Source organism: Phoca vitulina, unplaced genomic scaffold (genome assembly GCF_004348235.1).
Source record: "Phoca vitulina isolate PV1807 unplaced genomic scaffold, GSC_HSeal_1.0 scaffold60, whole genome shotgun sequence".
Lineage (NCBI taxonomy): Eukaryota > Metazoa > Chordata > Mammalia > Carnivora > Phocidae > Phoca > Phoca vitulina.
Genome location: NW_022589763.1, coordinates 6,495,851 through 6,516,085, shown reverse-complemented (window position 1 = coordinate 6,516,085; position 20,235 = coordinate 6,495,851). Strand labels below are relative to the sequence as shown.

Sequence of the window (20,235 nt, the reverse complement as noted above, 5' to 3'; positions counted from 1 at the left end):
AAAAAAAAAAAAAAAAAAAAAACTTAAAAAAAATAAACTAATAAAGTACAGAATTAAGTTACAGGAGATAAAATCTATACTCATGTGCCTAATCATAATTACTTTTCTGGCTTAATTTTAATTCACAATGTTGACAAGAAGATTTGGTTTTAGAAGGTGTCATCCTCTCCTGGTAAGACCCAGAAAAGTTTGTAATAGCTGGTTCAGTACCCAAATTGGTGGAAAGCAATAAAACGTGAATTCATCATTTAGAGTTAACTATATATAGCCCATAATGATTTCCCAGTGCTCTATCTATTACCTTCAATTTCAGCAAGGAGAAAGACCTGCAACTTGAAAAAAGTCATTTTAAAACAGAAGATGTTCAGTTTGGGCAAAATGCACTTCCACTTCTCCAAGGGATATCAGCTCAAGGACAAAGATGGAACAGCAAGTGGGTTGCTTACCTTTATGGTGACTTCATGTGTAGACCTTTGAACCAGTGAGCTCCCCAGCATCCGATCATATAAACTTCAAAGTGTCTGCCAGGAGCTTGCCTGGTGAGAAATGAGGAGATAGGAAGAAAAAACTTAAAAATTCCTTGGGAAGTATTCACCTGTGGCCTCTCCCATTTCATGGTTTTTTTCTTTTTCAAATCTGAAATGCTTTTGTCTTCGGGGCTGTGTCCTATGCAACCAAGAAACTCAACTGTACACGCCTCTAAAAGAAGAAAACATGCTTTAAAGAAACTTTATAGACCTCACTTGGGCTAATGCTTATAACAGCCTTACGTGCATGTCCATGTGTATATACACCCTCATAACACAAAGAAACAACATTAGAATCTTTTTTTTCCCCTTTTGGCTTCCCTAAAATAAAGCAAAAGAAAGGCATTGACTCACTATGGCTCAATTTATCCGTTATTGTCATACATTTCAATTTCACGAGGGTTCCGCCATTTGCACTTCTGAAGAAGCCAGGTTTGTAAGGTCCTAAGCTAACCTTCATATCGAAAACATGTTTCTACTTTTTGGTCAGTATAAACACAATGCAATCAACCCGCATTGACTTAACAGTATTTACCTTCTTCCTCATAAAATTTCCTTGGTTATGAATGAATCCAGCCTCCTACATTTAAATTATCTACTATTGTCTATCAGCTCAAAATCTAAGGCAATTAACTGCCTGCCATTTTCTCTAAATTCTTGTTCAATCATAAGTGATAAAAAGGTGCCAGGGTTAATATAATTCAAATTCACCAGTGAAGCTTATGAGCAAAGGTGTTTCTTATTAGTAAATGCAGAACCTCATGAAATGTTTTAAGGAAATTCAAGTAAATTATTCCCAATGAGTCATTGTTTATAGCTACGCTGCTCAAAGAAAGGAGGTTAAAAAGATTTTACAGGTAGGTAGGTTCATAGGCCCTTAAGTTTCGTTACAGTACATTTTTAAAAAAAACACCATAAGGATATGTAAGATAAAAGTAATAACCAGGGCACTTTTTAAAAAGCTACCACTGAAGAAAAATGAGATTTAAACAAAATTTCCCTACAACTCTTTGAATAAAATTATTCACCAGAGCAAAGCAGGCATAAAGGAATATTGATTTTGCTCATAAAATAAAAATACATTCCATAATGAAAAAATTTCTGTAGTAGAGATAAAATAGGACAATAGTCCTTACAGTACCTGAAGCAGAAAGCAAATTACTATTTTTAGGATTGAGTTGTAAATTACCAGAGGGGGAAAAAAAATAGCCTTATGATGAAATCGCTAAATACCATAAAGTACGAAAATATGAGCAGATGTCGCCACAATAAGCCCCAAATTGCTTGGAAATTAAAACACTAAAACCCATAATAATTCAATAAGTAATTAATACATAAACAGCTCTTATTACAAGCTGTTCAGAAAAATCTTTAGAATCAAATTCTTATTCTTTGGTCCAAAACAGATGGTAACTCACAAATGAGAGTCTTGGAATTGAAGATTATCTTTTATATATGTTGTTAAACTCAGTAAGTGTAATTAACATCATCTGTGTGTTATAAACACACAAAAATGGGTAAATATGACTGGGCAGCAACGTTCTTCTGCTTATGCAACATGTCAAAATTAGTTTATTGATGGAAACAAATTAAAAATGATAAATCCGATCTTCCAATACCTAATCGTAACTGATTTTCCCATGATCAGTACCCAGACAGAATGACCACCAATGAGCAGTACTGGCAAAAAGGTTCATGTACTGCAAAGTATTGGTGTGAAATGGCAACGATTTTAACAAATGCAATATATTCTTTATTCTCAAAGGTAATAATGAATATAAAAAGGACTTCACAATTTCCTGGTTGCTCCTCAGCTCTAGGCAAGGCACGGTGTAGACCTATCCCAGCAGTCCTTCCACGTGGAGGTACAGAACCCTGAGAACACTCGCCATGTTGTGCAAACATCCACTGTCAAGTCCCAAAACATTTCCATCACTCCAAAAGGAAACCATGTACCCAATTAAGCAGTTGCTGCTCATTCCCTGGCAACTACCGGTCTACTTCCTGTCTCTCTGGATTTGCCTATTCTGAACATGTCACACCAGTGGAAACGTGTCTGGCTCCTTTCACTAAGCAAAATGCTTCCAAGGTTCAGCCACGATGAAGTGTGTATCAGCACCTCATTCCTTTTTGTGGCTGAATACTATTCTACTGTGGGGATGAACTACACTTTGTTCGTCCCTCCATCAGATGCTGGGCATCATGGCTTGCGTCCACCTTCTGCCCATTGTGATTACTGCTGCTATGAACATTCATGTACAAATATGTGTTTGAGCCCCGGTTTTCCATTCCTTGGGGCGTACACTCTTGGAGGGGAACTGCCCTGCATCAGCTTGCCTTGATCCTCCCTTGTGGAAGCCTCATCCTCTCCAGGACTGACAGATGCAAACGGGACAGGCAGAGAGGTCTGCACGGGGCACGGACGTACAGGAGGGAGCCAGGGAACCCGCCAGCCTAAGGCGCCACCTGGCAAACGGCGGGCAGCCAGAGCTCTGCACAGGAAGCACCAAGAAGCAGCAGAATGCTCTCTCTCTACTTGGAGCAAAGCGAATTACTCTCCCACTCAGGAGCGCCTCCAAGTCTACCAGGCAACCAGAGAAACTGGACTGGTTTTGTTTTGCCCTTGCCCACCTCCCCACCTCCCCCCAGGTTTAGCACCAAAGCTCTGAGTTTGGGGTTGCTCACAATTCCGCTTAGATTTATCAGAGACACTTGAGCTTGACAATGGTTGTCCAGGTACCTTCTCAAATGTAATACTGAATTTTAATATTGATCCATGCATGTGATACCTAATAAAAGCATGGAATTATCATAGTGTGTCCACATTTTAACACAGTGGTTTCAACCAGGGCCGACGGTGCCTTCCACCCCAGGATATAGTAGGCACAGTCTGGAGACATTTTTGGTTGTCACACCTGGAGGAGGGGGTCCAATGGCAACTAGTGAAAAGAGACCAGGGAGGCCGCTGGACATCCTACACCTCACAGGACAGCCTCCCCGCAAGAAAGACTGATCCGCCCCAAAATGTCAATAATGCTAAGTTTGAGAAACTTTATTTTAACAGAACAGATTTTAGACTAAATTCTTCTCTTCATGACTTCTGATTTTTACTATGAAATATCGGAAGGTGAAGTAACACTTTCACGCAGGTCTTAGATTCAGAAGGAAGCGTCTAGGGGGTGCTTCCACAGATTGCCATAATGCTTCCTTCGTCATTGCCCAAATTTTCAAAACAAATCGCCCACATGGATCACTAAGTCAAAGGGACAGACACATGTTTTGACTAATCATAAATTAAATGCTTAACATAGAAATATTCTATTAATTCTATTTCTTGATAGACTAGAATCCAATTTGCACCATAAAGTCTTTTTTTTTTTTTTTTTTTAATTGCCTATGGAGACGCCAGCATGGCGCAGGACTGAGGTCTACTACGGCCAGCCAACACCACCTGCCAGCCAGGGGAGGAAGCCAGCGTGGAAGCAGATCATCCAGCCCCAGTCAAACCGTCGGATGACTGCAGCCCCCGCTGCCCTCTTCGCTGCAATTTCAGAGAGGCTCCAGACAGAACCACCCAGCCAAGTCACACCAGCAATCCAATACATAGGGAAGGGCAGGTGGGCAAGATGTGTGGGGGCAGGGTCCCTTCAGCAAGTGCCTCTGCATTACTATCCACAGGCTGGGGACAATCATGTGCAGAACTGCTGTCAGGAAAACCGAGAACCAAATGAACTGGGAAGCCAAGCAGCCCGAAGTTTGCCAAAGCGTGTTCCTCAGAACAAGGTTTTCTAGGTGGTTGGAGTGCATTTGGTCTGCATCACCTGAAAAATGGTTCCACCATCCAAGAAAACTGGAAACGATGGGTTTCGTAAAGTCATTAAAAAGCAATAATAGTATAAAAAAACAATAGTGGTTAACACGAAACTGCACCTATTGTTTGTCCGGCTCTGTTCCACGTGCTTTAAACTCATGTCATCCTTTATTAAATAATGGAAAAAGCCTGCCTACCAGACCCTCATGTTGCGTTTTCACTGCTGTACCCCAGGCCCCACCACCAGCCTCATCACACCAGGTGATCACACACGATACATCATCATTCTGCTCTCAGGATTCGCTCACGGCTCCGAGCCGTAGGCAGCAGGAATTCTGCGAAGCACCTTCTTCACCGAGCTTTACTTCTAGCGGGCTCCTCCATGTATGCAGGCATCCCATGGGTGAGGACTCCTCACGGTCAATATGCCGTGGTTTGCCCAACGCTCCCAAAGTCCTCTCTGAAAGGCTTTCCAACAATATGTTGAAATTTAAAAGACAATTTTCTGATTGACTCTGGACATATCAGTCACTAGACATTCCAATTAATTGAGGTTTTGCTGTTGGAAGACTGTGGGTTCTCCAAGAGAAATATAAAAACACACTTTTTAGAATTTGGAAGCTTGAAATATAAAGATGACAGTACTTGACTAAAGTGAACACAGTGTGCCAAGATGGTAATGACTTATAAAAATAAATGTTACTTTTAATATTATAATTGTATCAAGAAATAGGGCAGTTCTAGATAAGCCTTTATCCGTTGGGAATTAATCAGGCCATCATCCTCATTTCTCTTTCTACTCACTGAACTAGGAAAATGGGTACTGCAAAGTGAAAACTCACAATGCATGAATTATTTCCTCATATCTTACCTCTTTTAAAGAAAAAAAAAACTCACTTTTGGAATACCCTTAATTTAGGTGGATTAATTCTTGCCACTGTAGTAAATGTTTGCCTTTGTCTGTTTATATGTAAGACCAAAGAGACAACACCGAAGGGACCCCTTCCTTTTTAAAGTTCCGCTTATGACCCAGGAAAAATGTTTTTGTATTGTTAGTGATAAAAGATCCTAATTTGGTACGCAAATTCCAAGGGCCTAACCTTTGATGTTCTTTAAATAAGCTTATATGTCAGGGCGCCTGGGTGGCTCAGTCGGTTAAGCAGCTGCCTTCGGCTCAGGTCATGATCCTGGGGTCCTGGGATCGAGCCCCATGTCCGGCTCCCTGCTCAGCGGAGAGCCTGCTTCTCCCTCTCCCTCTGCCTACCACTCTGCCTACTTGTGCTCTCTCTCTGTCAAATGAATAAAATCTAAAAAAAAATAATAAAAAAAAAATAAATAAGCTTATATGTCATAAACACAGAAATTAAAAAACAAGGAACATCTTAAAACATTTTTCTTTTAAAATCAGTCTGCATGGTGAGGGCACCTGGGTGGTTCAGTCAGTTAAGTGTCTGCCTTCAGCTCAGGTCATGATCCCAGGGTCCTGGGACCGAGCCCTGCATCGGGCTCCCTGCTCAGCGGGGAGTCTGCTTCTCCTTCTCCCTCTGCCGCTCCCCCCACTCATTCTTGTTCTTTCTCTCTCTCTCAGATGAATAAAAAAGAGTCTGCACGGTCAAATGACAATATATGTTGTCCGATGTCTACGGAAAACATTTAGTCCGAATGTTTTTGGAATTAACCCTGCAGTATTGTTAGCTGTAGACGGTAAGCCTGGGTGTGCCATGGAGTCTCCTTTAGGGCACACGAACTAGGCAACGGGTCATTACTGTGCCAACGTGAGAAAGTTTGGAAAAATGGCTCCTAGTGGAGTGTGCCCACTAGGCTGGCAGTCACACGCAGTTACGGCTGACACCCCTTCACAAGTCATCTTGTGTGTACACTCTGCACACGACCAGGCCCATGCCCAAGAGCTTCCTGTACCACACCATTCTCTATGGTCCAAGCAGACAGCAGGGAGTTACAAACCATGCAAAACTAATAAACACTGATTTTCATGGTGCCCAAACATGGGGCAGGGTTCATTTTACTCTTTGTTCATGAAACGCCAGTCCTTAGATACGATAACATGTATTACTTAGAGCAAAGCTTCCAAGATTGAGTAAGTTCGGGAAATTCTACGTTAAAAAAGGTAAAACAGATCCATAAAGCTGAACAAACCCCAAGCAGGATAAACACCAGAGAAAACCCTAATAAGACACAATCAATTTCCTGAAAATCAGCAGTAAAAAGAAACTCATAAAAGCAGCCAGAGAAAAAGCACAAATTACACCCAGAGGGGAAGGTAACAAAACTCACAAACTTCTTGTCAAAAACGATTAAGCCAGAAGACAATGGAATGAAATTTGAGAGAGCTCAAAGAATATGTCAACTTAAAATTCTACTCTCAGGGGTGCCTGGGTGGCTCAGATGGTTAAGCGTCTGCCTTCAGCTCAGGTCGTGGTCCCGGGGTCCTGAGATCGAGCCCCGCATCAGGCTCCTGGCTTAGCGGGGAGTCTGCTTCTCCCTCTCCCTCTGCCCCTCCCACTGCTCATGCTCTCTCTATCTCTATGCCTCAAAGGAATAAATAAAATTAAAAATAAAATAAAATTCTACTCTCAGAATAGCTTTCAAAAATGAAGACAAAATAAAGACTCTTTAAGACAAATGCAGAAAGAATTCAATGCCAATACGCCTGTCCTACAAGAAAAATTAACTGAAGTTCCTTAAGGGGAAGAATAATGAGCTCAGATGGACCTCTGGATTTCTGCAAAGGAATGAGGAGCAGCAGAAAGGGTAAACAGGGGGGTAAATATAAAAACATTTTCTTCTCATTTTAAAATTTCTTTTACATATAATTGACTGCTTAATGCAAAATTAGTAACGGTATTGTGGTTTCTTAAACACATGAAAGTAAAACGTATAACAACAGTAGTACCAAGAAGTAGGAATGGAAGAACAGACCTACACTGTTAGGTCCTTACACATGATGTGGTAAGAGAAAACAACGCAGACTGTGACAAGCTAAAGACCGTTATTGCCAGCATTAGAAAAACACTAAAAATTGGGGCGCCTGGGTGGCTCAGTCGGTTGAGCGTCCGACTCTTGATTTCAGCTCAGGTCACGATCCCAGGGTCCTGGGATGGAGCCCTGGGTCAGGCTCCCTGCTCAGTGGGGAACCTGCTTCTTCCTCTCCCTCTGTGCCTCCCCACCCCCCAGTCATGGGTGTGCTCACTCTCTCAAATAAACAAAATCTTAAAAAAAAAAACACTAAACATTAAAACAAAGAGGTATAGCTAATAAATTAAAAGTAGAATCATAAAAAAATTCTTAATTTATACAAACATATGCAGGCAGTTTTGACCCCTGAAGGTCATCTGCCCCCAGGGCAAAAACACCTGGAGAGACTTGTGGTTGTCACAAGGCGAGGGGGGGGCGGGAGGGGGGTGCATCTAATGGGTAGAGGCCAAGGTAACTAACTGCTCAACACCCTACAGCACAGAAGACGTCTCCCCTGCGAGAAGGATTAACCGGTCACAAATGTCAACAGAGCCGAGACTGGGCAATCCTGATACGACGGTAAAATGTCACAAGTCTTCCAAGTCACTCAGGTTGCTGGCTCTCAGTGTGGAGGGACAGCCTCTACAGTAAGCTTCTGATTTTTAACACAAATACAGTCTACAAAGTATAATCTCTTAATTCAGTAATGAGAGGCACACATCAGCTGTTTCTATCATAAAAATTCTTGAGCAGCAAGGCTAACTATGCCCTCAAGCCCCGCCCCGCCCCCACGTGAGGAGGAAGTGGATCTTCTATAAAGGCCCTTCACGTCCATGATGTGACACAGCCGCCCTCTTCATTATTCCCATTTTGTAGGTAAAAAGACTGAGTTCTAGAGAGTTTAAGTGAATCTAGACTAGTTTCACAGCTTATACGTGGTAGGATTTTAACCCCAAAGTTCTGGCTTTGATCTGAGTGCTCATGTCATTTCATATCATACGAATTCATAATTTACAGTAATTTGGATGGAAGGAAGGTAAGAATTTATTCTGCACAACGGAAATAAATAGGAATTTGCAGCTGGTAACAGAATTTATTGAAGGGAAGTCTTCCAACACTCTGAATAATTGATTTCATATATGCAACGCGTTACGTGCGATTCATTTGGCTCATCTTTTATACTCTGAGTTGATCTGAAATGGATTTAGCCATTTACACTGTACCAACAAGCTACTGCGTTCAATTCATTTTTGGATTTTCTGTGATACGTTATTTTTCCCGACCGACTCGCATCAGGCTTTCCCAGCCAGGGAAAGTCTGACGCTGTCAGGTATCTAGACCCCGGGAGCTGGAACGAGAGTGAGCCATCGTGGGCTCTGCATTTTGCTCACTCTCTCTCTCGTTATGCAAAATCCAGACTGATTGGAGTCTTCGACCAACACCGAATATCTTATTTATGGAGATCACTCATTCACAGGCAAGAGATCATTGCTCCCACCAAGAAAGCAGCAGAGTGTGCGGTCAGTTGAGGAAGTCAAACTGTGGAAAACAAGTTTCCTTTTTGATCCACGGAATTCCGATCCTTAGCAGTAAGCGCCATGCCATTTCTACACACCCCCTCTGCTGCTCGATCGGTCTTTAAGATGTAGCGCTGCCCTTACTCCATCACTGGTCCCGGATACTTGCGAGGTCACGAGCGGCAGTAATTATTAGAGTAAAGGATTGTAAGCTCAAGTGAAACATGTACGACGTACCTCAGAAGTGTGCATTCACATCAGGCCCGATTTCACGTGTCTGTAGCTCCCGCATGCGAGCGTTTTCCCATTTTACGCGTAAGATGAACGTCACTACCCCCGTAAGAACTGCAACTCCTCCATCTACTTTCAGACCTTTCTTAACGCTCTGACGTGGCTCCTTTGAACCTACTGGAGGGGTGATGCCACTCAGTCAGCCCTGAAGACTCGAAAGGACACACAGTTTGGCTCTCTTGGGCCCGAGGACCAAACAGTTACGTCTTCTTCTTCTTGGATGTAATGGGGCTGAATCGCAGTGACACCAGCTTCGTCCCTTTTGTGACGGTTGCAAATGGCAGTGTGTAGTATTCAGTCTTTGGGGAAACAAACAGTTGAGGCAGTTTGCTTGAAGCATGACCAAGAATTCTACCATCTCATTAAAACGCACTGTGACGTAAAACGTGGGAGGCAGGCAGGCACTGCCGTCCTCTGTAAATAAGGACACAGGACACGGAAAGAGAACATACCTTGTGCCCAGAGGAGGGGCTAGCATGACATCGGTCAGCAAGACTCATGTTTTCTGGGGCGCCTGGCTGGCTGGCTCATTTGGTAGAGCATGGAACTCTTGATCTTGGGGTCATGAGTCTGCGACCCACATTGGGCACAGAGATTACTTAAAAACTACAACAACAACAACAAAAACCAGAAAAAAGAAGAAGAAGATGACGACGACGACGACGACGTTGACTTGTGTTTTCCTACAATTTATTCTGTCAGTAGAGCATGCAACTCTTGATCTCAGGGGGTTAAGGGTTTGAGCCCCACGTTGGGTGCAGAGATTGCTTAAAAATAAAACCTTTAAAAAAATAAAAATAAATAAAATACCAAAAAATACAAGGGCGATTGAATCTTGTGACAGAGAAAAGAACACATGATTTAAAAACTTTTAAACTCGGGGCACCTGGGTGGCTCAGTCGTTAAGCTTCTGCCTTCAGCTCAGGTCATGATCCCAGGGTCCTGCTTCTCCCTCTCCCACTCCCCCTGCTTGTATTCCCTCTCTCATTGTCTGTCAAATAAATAAATAAATAAATAAAATCTTTTAAAACAAAACAAAAAACAGAAAACTTTTAAACTTTCTGTGAGTCAAAGAGCTCAGCGGACAGGTCATCAGAATCCCCAGGTCTCCAAGGGCTTCTGACGGTCCCATTGGCTTCCGAGTCTGAGCTGGGATGCTGACGTCACCCTAAGCAGAGGCATCTCATCTTGCCCAATCAGAAATACACAGGCCAAAATGTCCGTGTGTGGTGCAAAGAGAAACACCGGCATTTGTGCAAAGCTTCGAGGCTGCAGGAACGCCGAGTTCAGTGTGCTGCTGTCCCCCACACTGGCACCCACCCCCCCCAAGCAGCTCAGAGACTCTGCACGTGCGCTGCCAGGAAGGTGTGAACCTGGAGGCAATCCCAGGCCAGCTGGCCCTAAACGCCATCGCCCTCGTCCCCGCCCCCACAATGTCTGTCTCCAGGGTGCACTTTTAAGGGACTCTTAAAAATAAAAGCTAGAAAGCCCAATTGTCCTTCTAGTGTCTGCATTTCCCCTGATGGTCAAACTCTGACCTCAATTGTGCTTGCCCTTGTCCGTCACGCTGTACTTATACCCAGTCTTTGTTGGCTTCCTCCTCCCTGGATTGCAGTGTGGTCTTGTTTCCCAGAAATTACACTCAGTGCTGGGAAAGGGTCATGATCCTTTACAAGGCAATCTGGCAGAGTCTCGAAGAAGCATCACGGCCCTGGAGTGAGGCCGGCGTGGCTAAACCCCAGAATCCCCCATTGGAAGCTGTGTGTCTCCTGATGAGTAACATAACCTCTCTGTGCCACAGAGCACGGCGGTCTACAATTACACCGCACAGATGCATGTATTCAAATATACGTAAAGCCAGACACGTGGGCTTGTGACAGACAAAGTTATGACTATAACCACACAGAATAGCCAGAGCCGTAAAACCCTGGCCACTAGAATGCTATGTTCCTTTTGTTCTAGTCATCATTCTCTCACGTTTTTAAAGGTGGGGGAAAAACCGTGAGCCTAAAAAAATAAAACAAGATGAAACTTATTTGTATTTTACCACCATTAAAAATGTTTTAAATAAATAAAAAACAAAAAGCCAAGATGAACCTAAAAACATTTACGCCACTCACTGCTTGAGAGGAATACGTTTCAAGATGTTTCTTTAAAGGGACTAAAACAGTCACACAAGTAAACGTGTGAGGGAATCGAGTTTTCCTTTCAACTGGAACATAATCCCATTTGCCTGTGGTTTCCTTAAATGGAAACATACTACTTGGTACTCGAACAACTGAATTTTTCAATGAGCAAGTGTGTCTGAGAAAGGAAGTAAGCACAGTCAGATGAGAAAACAAATCGGATCAGACTAACTGTGGATACTAACATTCCTGAACAGCGTAGTAAATACTACGTCAGCTCTGCTCACCAAACGATTTCACCTGCCTACCTTCTCGCTTTTATCAATACATCTTACCAGTCTAGCGGGCAAGACTTTTCTTCATGCAGACAGAATTTCAAACACAATCTCAAAAAGAGAAAATGCCAATGCTCCATTTCCTTTAAAAACGAAACATAGGAAAAGTAGAATATCAGTGTATTTCCTAGTTTAAGCTTAGCGTGATTTCCTTTGAGCCTGTTCACATTTCTGTCAGGTCCTAAGATCATGTTCATGAGGTACAGAAAATCCTATGGGGATGGACCTACAGGGCGTTATGCTAAGTGAAGTCAGAGAAAGACAAACACCATATGATTTCACAGATACAGAAACAAAGAACAAACTGATGGCTTCCAGCGGGGGGGGGGGGGGGGCAAAAGGGGGCAAATACCTTCAACGCCTAAATATATAGGTACCCATAGTACCAGGCTGTGTCCATTAAGAAGCTCTGGAGGGGACGTGTCTAACCACAAATTAAACTCTGAACAAAGTGTTACCCTAAAATGATACTCTGAAGATTTCGTTAAAATGAAGGAAGATGTTAAATGGCGGAAATGGATGCTATTTCAGATTTCTGGTTGTATGAATAGAACTTTTTACAACCTGTACACGGCCCTCACTGCAGAGAAAAGCTCTTTGCAAAAAAAAAAAAAAAAAATGTTGAAAACACCCTACAGTTCCAAGTATGACATTTACATGGTTTTATTGAAATATCACAGATTAAAAATAGAAGACTGCCTTTTAGTAGGGTACAGACCTTGTCCAAAAAAGTGGAGGAAAAAAAGTGAATTTTGAGAAATCCTCCTCAAACTTGGTTCCTTCATTAGTCAGAGATTTCTCTCTTATTCGCCGGAAAGAGAATTCCTTAAAAGACAGGACAGATAGACAAATTTTGGAACTGGGAATGAAAAAGGAAATGTATCTGAAATGGGCAAGCCTTGAAACTCAGTTGGGGTTAGGGCGCCTGGCTGACTCAGTAGGTAGAGAATGCAACACTCTTGATCTCGGGGTTGTGAGGTTGAGCCCCACAGTGGGTGTAGAGATTATTTAAAAATAAAATCTTAAAAAAAAAAACAAAAAACAACTTGGTTGGGGTTTTAAACTCTACACCTCCGCAGGGCTTCAGCAATGAGCACTGGAGGCTTCCGTGTGAAAAAGGGACAGGAATGAGGTTTCGAACAGTGTGATGAATGAGGTGGATAGCGTGATGTACCTGCAAAGACCCTTGGAAAAGCCCGTGTTCCACATGCGCAGTGGTCAACAGCTGTAAATATGCTTGTCTAACTTCTTACAATTCTAACCTGTTAGACCAGAGTTGGCAAACTTGTTCATAAAGGGTCCGAGAGTAATGAGTTTCAGCTTCAGGGCCCATATGTTCTCTCCCTGTTACAATCACTCCACTCTACCTTTGTAGGGAGACACAGTCATGCACAACACGCAAACCAATGGGTGTAGCTGCGTTCCAATGAAACTTTAATGATGTACAATAAAATCTGAATTTCACAGCATGTTCATGTATCATGACATTCTTCTTTTGATATTTAAAAATGTAAAAGCCATCCTTAGCTTGTTGACGGTACGAAAGTAGGCACTGGGCTAATTCTGGCCTGTGGGCGTTCGCTAGCTCTTCTGTTAGATAACATGAGTCATGGTTGGATGCCATTTCCATCACATCTCACCAAGATTACTTCAAAATGAACCCTCAGGAAAACAGTATGATGGTTCCCCAAAACATTAAATACAGAATTACCATATGATCCAGCAATTCCACTTCTAGGTATAGAACCGAAAGAACTGAAAGGAGAAAGCTGAAGAAATATTTGGACCCTGGTGTTCATATAACAGCAACAGTATCCCCAACAGCCAAAAGATGAAAACAACCTGCATGTCCACCAATGGACAAATGAATCCACAAAGCTTGTATATATTATAAACACACGCATATAGACATGAGGGGTACTAGTCAGCCTTTGAAAAGAGTAAAATTCTGACACACGCTACACTGGGTGAACGCGGAGGACATTATGTTAAGGGAAATAAGCCGGAAACCAAAGGGCAAAGAGTGTATGACCCCACTCGTGTGAAGTAGCTAGAGTAGCTATAAATAGAGACAGAAAGTGTAATGGGGGCTGCCGGGAGCTGGGAGGTGGGCAGAAGGAAAGGGAGTTATTGCCGTAACAGGTACGGTGTTCTAATGTGGGAAGATGAAAAAGTTCTGGGGATGGATAGTCAATCTACTCAAGGCCACTATACTATATACTTAAAATTTACCATTTTGACCATGTTTATTTTATTTTTTTAAAGATTTATTTATTTGAGAGTGAGAGCGAGCACGGGTGGGGGAGGGGCGAAGAGAGAGGGAGCGAGAAATCCCCAGCAGACTCCACACTCGGCATGGTCGGTGTCCGACACCAGGCTCAATCCCAGGATCCCAAGATCATGACCTGAGCTGAAATCAAGAGTTGAGCCGGCTGAAATCTTGAAATCAAGAGCTCAACTGGCTAAGCCACCCAGATGCCCTGAAATGGGAAATTTCTATTATATATATTTATACTATAATATAAAAAAAAAATCTCAAAGAAAATGAACCTTCAGTGCAAATGCATTTCTTCCAAAGACCCTACTTGTTGGTTACAAAGAAACTTAGATCAAAACGGCGATGAGAGTTAAATTGCACATCAGTCATCTTACTTTGAAGTGAGCCTCCAGAATAAATGACCACTTTCTTTTATTGAGCCAGTTTCAAACCCTTAACCATGAAATACAAAATGGGCTCAGTTATCTTCAAATTCATAGGTGACACTTTGAGATACTTCCTGGTGGAACAGAGCCATTCTCTAGAAACCATCTCAGAATCTTGGTACTTTCTGAAATATCTGAACGTTAGTCAACCCAGAAATTCTTAAGCCAGTTTCTGTCCTTGGAGAATTTAGCTACATGGTAGGAGAATGACACATTTTGGTTAATTAAATTCATATTAATCTTTGTGGCTGGGAAATGGGACGGAAGTTCTTGCTCAGTCAAGATCATAAAAGCCATTCAAAAAATATTTAACACACTATGCCGTTAAATGATGTTCAGCACCGTCCTTGTGGTTGTTGGCAAAAACTCTAGAAGCCTAAGAAAAATAACAAGTATTCAGATTTAATTAATCTCAGCCAAATCATTTCTCCCTACTCAGATGAAAGCTTCAGGGAAAAAAAGGAAATTTTGGCATAATTCTTAGTGGAAGCTGTTCCCCTTACTTTGAAACAAGAAAGGAGTTAATAAGATGATGACATTAACAAATTTCTCTCAAAAAGTTTCCAGATGGCAGGTTCACGCTACTCTGATCTTCTCCAAGCCTGTGTCCATGTTTACGAAAATACAAGGGGTTATCAAATGACTGTGGCACCTTAAGTTTCTGAAAGGCATCTTTCTGAGCTCTGGGCCCCTCCCACTGACTGCCTCAGGGCAGGCCTGCAAGGCCGCTCACTTCCCCCCAGAGAACTCATCCTGTCCCTGGCTTGAGCCCCCAAATGCATTTCTGGCCCTGGCCCTCCCAGCTCCACACTCATCCCACATGACCTGTCCACTTGGAAGTCCAACCAGCATCCCACACGTGGTCCAAAATGGAGCCCTGCACCTACCCTCCCACACCAACGCGCCCCTCCTCCCTCCTGCTGTCCCAGTGAATGACACCTCCCCCCCTCTCGGTGAACGACCCCAGACCCCGCCTCCTCCAGCCGGGACATCTGCTGGCAATTTCTGCTGAAGTATCCCAAATCTGGGCTTTCCCTCCTGGCCCCACGGAGCTCCGCGAACGGACAGTGAGACTGTCCTCTGCCTGGGAACCGCCTGGAGCCACCACAGTCCCTCCCCCACCCCGCAGCCAGCCACCTGCTGGTGCGGTGACAAGGCACTGGAGGGTTTCACGTCCGAACTCATCACCCTTATTATTATTATGTCTTGCAAGGAACTGCACACAGCTCTGATCCCGCGCCCTTGTCAGACGCTTGCTCCCATCACATCATGCCTGCCCCGTCTGCTTTTCACCTCTCAAGTTCCTGAAGCTCCGTCCCACGGCCCGGCCTTTGCACGTGCTGTTCCCGAACTCTCTGCTGTTTCTCCCCAGCTGCATCCTCCAGACTTCAACTCAACTGTCTCCTCCTTAGGAACCATGGAACCCCTTCCACCCAAGTCACTTGGTCACGTGATCCTGCTCCTGTCCTTCACGGAATGTGTCGTTACCAAAGTATCGTGTCTGTTTCTCTGTCTACTGCCTCTCTAGCTCCAGCAGAGCAGGGGCCCCTGCATCCACAACCCTGAGCTCAAAGGGTGTTGAACTCAACACCTGTATCCGCAAAGCTGAGCTTTGTGCTTCATACAAGAACGAAAATTCATACGTAGCTAAGTACATATGACAAAGAAAAAAAAACAACTTCAGAATACACTAAGATGTACTTAACAGCGAAACTCCACTGAATATTGCATTTTCCTTCTTGATGACTCATGCACCATCTTCAGGTCTTACAGGGCTTTATAATAAGCGTTAATGATAATCATATAGTAGGGGCAGAAGTAGAAGCTGTGTGATACCAGAGCCGTCAGAATTTATACAGTTCTGAGCAGACGCGGTGCATCCCCGTGTTACCTACACATAAGAGTTTAATATCATCACATAAACCTTACAACCAAGTTAGTCCAACATATACGTAACGACTAGACTTCACTCTTCACCGTGAGGTCTAACAATTAAAAGACAAATAGTAACCAGTTCTCATAAAGAACTCTGCTATTCCCAGCAGCCGGGATATTCTTCGGATACGTTGTGTCCCAAAATCTGTCCAAGGCTGCTCACCTGAGCTCAGCTGTCCTCGCTCCTGTCAACTACAGAGTATGGAGACATCACCCAGATGAAGTATGAGTGCACACAGAGCCTGTTACTAGCTTATCACGGAAACGAAGCTGAACGCTAGACGGGACAAGTATGAGTCCTCTTCACAAATGTCATGGGATTCATCGCGGGCAAGACAACCAAGAAGACCGGGGGAACGGTGGAAATCTGGGGAGATGCAGAGAAGAGATTTCTGCGCAGTTTTCACGTGGAAGAACTAGAAGCTAAAAACCCAGCAAAACGTGCTAGGCACTATGGGTGGACTCTCTTGGGGGAAAGTTCTGGCTGGGACTCCTTGGAGGAAAGGGGAAGCCCGCCCTCCGAGTACTGGAGGATGACTGGGTAGTCACGTGCTTTAGGGTAAAACAACAAAACACGCAAGATGTGTATGCCTCCTTTTTTAGGATTCCCAGCTTTTCCTGACTTTTTCAATTAACATGACCGTGCTCAGGCCAGATTCTGGGGGAGGGAGCTAACTCCCTACGTTCTCTCTGGGTGATGAATACGCATTTATAATGTGCATAAATCAAGAAGTCGTTTGTGCTTACACCCTGAAATTCTAGATAGCTGACAGTGACTGCTCACACGTTTTGGAGTCCAGAGGAGGCCCGAGGTTACAGGGCTATAGCTTCACAACGCAAACTGATGCAGTAAAATCGCTATACTATTCCAGAAAGCAACCCCCACGCAAATCCTCTGAAGCTCCTTTACAAAATGAAGTGTCTAAGTGCCTAAAATAGAACATAAATTAAGATTATTTTCACTAACACTGGTTTCTTAGTATTAGAAAAGGATGTTAATTCGAAATAAGCAGATTCAAATTGAAATAAGTAAGTTTTCCACCTTGTTAAATATGTTAGCTTAAAAAAACTCCTTTCATGAACCTTTGGTCCTAAATGCAGCTCTCTGCAAAGGGAAATATATACCTGTGAGATACAATCAGTTTTAAAAAGGAGACAAAATGCTGATCTTTGACCGAGTCCCTCAACGACTCTCTTTACCTCCACCTTCACAGAGTGGCTTAAAACTCTTTTCCTCCAAACGTTGGTGAGGTCTAGCCTTCTTGACCCCAAGAGGAATGGTTTGCTCATTGCCTCCTTGGGCTCCCAAGGTATATGCTATATGTAGCGCGTGAAAGGACCAACTTCCATGTGCTGGGATGGGTTCTTTACATTTCTCATGTCTCCACCAAATGCCAGACCTAAGACCTGTTATGTATCCCTGTCTGCATTTACCTATCTATTCCAGTGGTTCCCCACTGGGGGGTGACAGTGTCCCCCCAGGGGACACTGGGCTATCTCTGGAGACAGTTTTGGTTGTCGCAGGAGAGTTACTGGTACCTGGTGGATGAAGACCAGGGATGCTGCTCAAGATCCCACAATACAGAGGACGGCCCCACCAGCCCAAGAACTAGCCAGCCCCAAATGTCAAAAATGCCCAGGCTCAGAAGCCCATTATGTCCCCTTATGGAATTTATCTGTTTTTCCTGCAGCCAGTGTTCATGTTCTCTACAAGTTTAACCTTTTTTTCTTGCTCCTATGTTGTCTGCAAGATACTTCCTTCACTCTTTTGGTAGGAACTCAATCTCGCTTGTATTTTTCCAGCATTCAAAGACTCTCCACATGGTTCTGGGCATCACTGCAGGGAGGCCGGCAATCCACAGAGTTTTAATGTTTCTATCTTCTAAAGCTACTGCCCTTAAAAAATAACGGTTCAATATATTTGTTCGAAACAAATATATTCTGCCTAAATTTAACAGCATACGCCACTCAGTTGTATTAATTAGTGATCAGATAACACCACTATCAACGTAGGGTAATTACCACAGAATATTTATATAGAGAGCATCTTCTTCATCAAGATGAAAACAAAACAAAACCACACACGCACAAAAGAAAAAATCCCCAAGGATGGTCTGAGTCACAGAGATCTCAACGAACCTCAACTTCTAACTACCTAGAAGGCACTTTGCAATTTTTATCTAGTGATTTAAGCCATCTCTACCCACCATGCGGGGCTTGAACTCACAACCCCGCGGTCAAGAGTTGCACGCTCCCGCGGCCGAGCCAGCCCGGCGGCCCAGAAGGCAGTCTGTACGCGGCCTGCAGCGTGCGGCTACAAGACAACGGTGTCCACCATCAGAGCAGGCTCAGTGCAGATGGAGGGGAGGCGGCGAAAAGAACACCGAACGATCGGATACACACAAACAGGCTCAGGATTTCCAGGGCATCTATTTAAAATGCAGAAGACGAATCATTATGAACACTAGTTCCTCATAATGCTGTCTCAAAAGGCAGTACCTGCCAGACACCAAAAGACTAGCCAATTTAGCCAAAAACGAATGGCTGAATTAAAATTAAATTAAAAACCCAGGCGCTGTACCCCGTCTCCCCGTTACACCGCTCCTAGTGGATCTGAATGGCTCAGTTACTGAAACAGTGTCACACGGATGAAGCCCACATTTAAGTACTTGTTGCCCCTCGTCTGCTGCCACATGGACATCAGGGGTGTCCAGGTCGCCATAAACGTGAGGAAGCAATCCATCACACACCGGAGCCTCAAACGGTTGGGTCTAACTGCATTAATCCCTTCTCACTGTCTATGGGGCATAAACCTGCACTTAACGAGACTATTCTCACCGCATGGAAGTTCAGCACGGCAGGTCAGGAGGGGCACTTAGAACCAATACACTGGGGGCGCCTGGGTGGCTCAGTCGTCAAGCGTCTGCCTTCGGCTCAGGTCATGATCCCAGGGTCCTGGGATCGAGCCCCAGATCGGGCTCCCTGCACCGCGGGGAAGCCTGCTTCTCCCTCTCCTACTCCCCCTGCTTGTGTTCCCTCTCTCGCTATGTCTCTCTCTGTCAAATAAATAAATAAAATCTTAAAAAAAAAAAAAAAAAAAAAAAGAACTAATATACTGGGCAAACGTGAGGATGATTTACAAAGCTCCTCAGAAAGCAAAATACTACCAAAGCCTTGGTAATCTTAATAAAAGTGCTCCATTTGCATACGTTTTAACAGCATCAGCACTGTAAGAAAACACAGCCTGAATTCTCCTTATTGGGTCAGAACATGCTATTAAAACAAAATCAGGGGCTTCTTATTAATCAGCTCACCTCATTCAACCTGCCATGATTACAAACCTCTCGGTAGTTTAAACGAGATCACGCTCAGGGAAAAGCATTATGTTTGCTAATTTCTACACAAACCCCAAGAGAAATCAATTTCACTTACAATTTTTCTAATTGGCAAAGGTACATTAAAAAGTGTGTGTTTTTTTTTTCAACCAAGTAATATTATATAACAGAAAATGGTATTTTACCCCTTTCTCGAAAACAAACGAGAATTTAAAAAACTTGAGTTTCTAATTACACAGCTGAAAAATCACAAAAAAATAATTCAAATATACCAGAATCACTAAAAGTAACCAGGGGCGCCTGGGTGGCTCAGTTGGTTAAGCGACTGCCTTCGGCTCAGGTCATGATCCTGGAGTCCCTGGATCGAGTCCCGCATCGGGCTCCCTGCTCGGCAGGGAGTCTGCTTCTCCCTCTGACCCTCCCCCCTCTTATGTGTTCACTCTCTCTCATTCTCTCTCTCTCTCAAATAAATAAATAAAATCTTTAAAAAATAAAAAAAAATAAAAGTAACCAATACTTCAAACCTTTTACTGTATTCTTCTTTGGTGGCAGAGGCGGAGGCGTGTATGATTGTTAGTATCTGCTCTTTGATAAATACTGCCGACCCCTGAAATCTATAAAATGCAATCTAAATGATAGCAAAGTGATTTCATAGGCTCTCATTTTTAGCACAGCTAAT

General features: G+C 43.4%; 1 protein-coding gene across 4 annotated transcripts in view; it reads right to left on the bottom strand.

Moving 5' to 3' along the window:
* The window catches only part of TBL1X (transducin beta like 1 X-linked), a 217,577-nt gene that overhangs the window by 62,766 nt on the left and 134,576 nt on the right, over positions 1–20,235 (bottom strand). For 3 of the 4 annotated variants that reach the window (XM_032391122.1, XM_032391123.1, XM_032391121.1), the window contains exon 3: positions 447–536. The exons of the other annotated variant lie outside the window; for it this stretch is intronic. The gene's annotated coding sequence lies outside the window, so the exon portion shown is untranslated. The remainder of the gene's footprint in view (positions 1–446; positions 537–20,235) is intronic. 4 annotated transcript variants of the gene reach the window in all.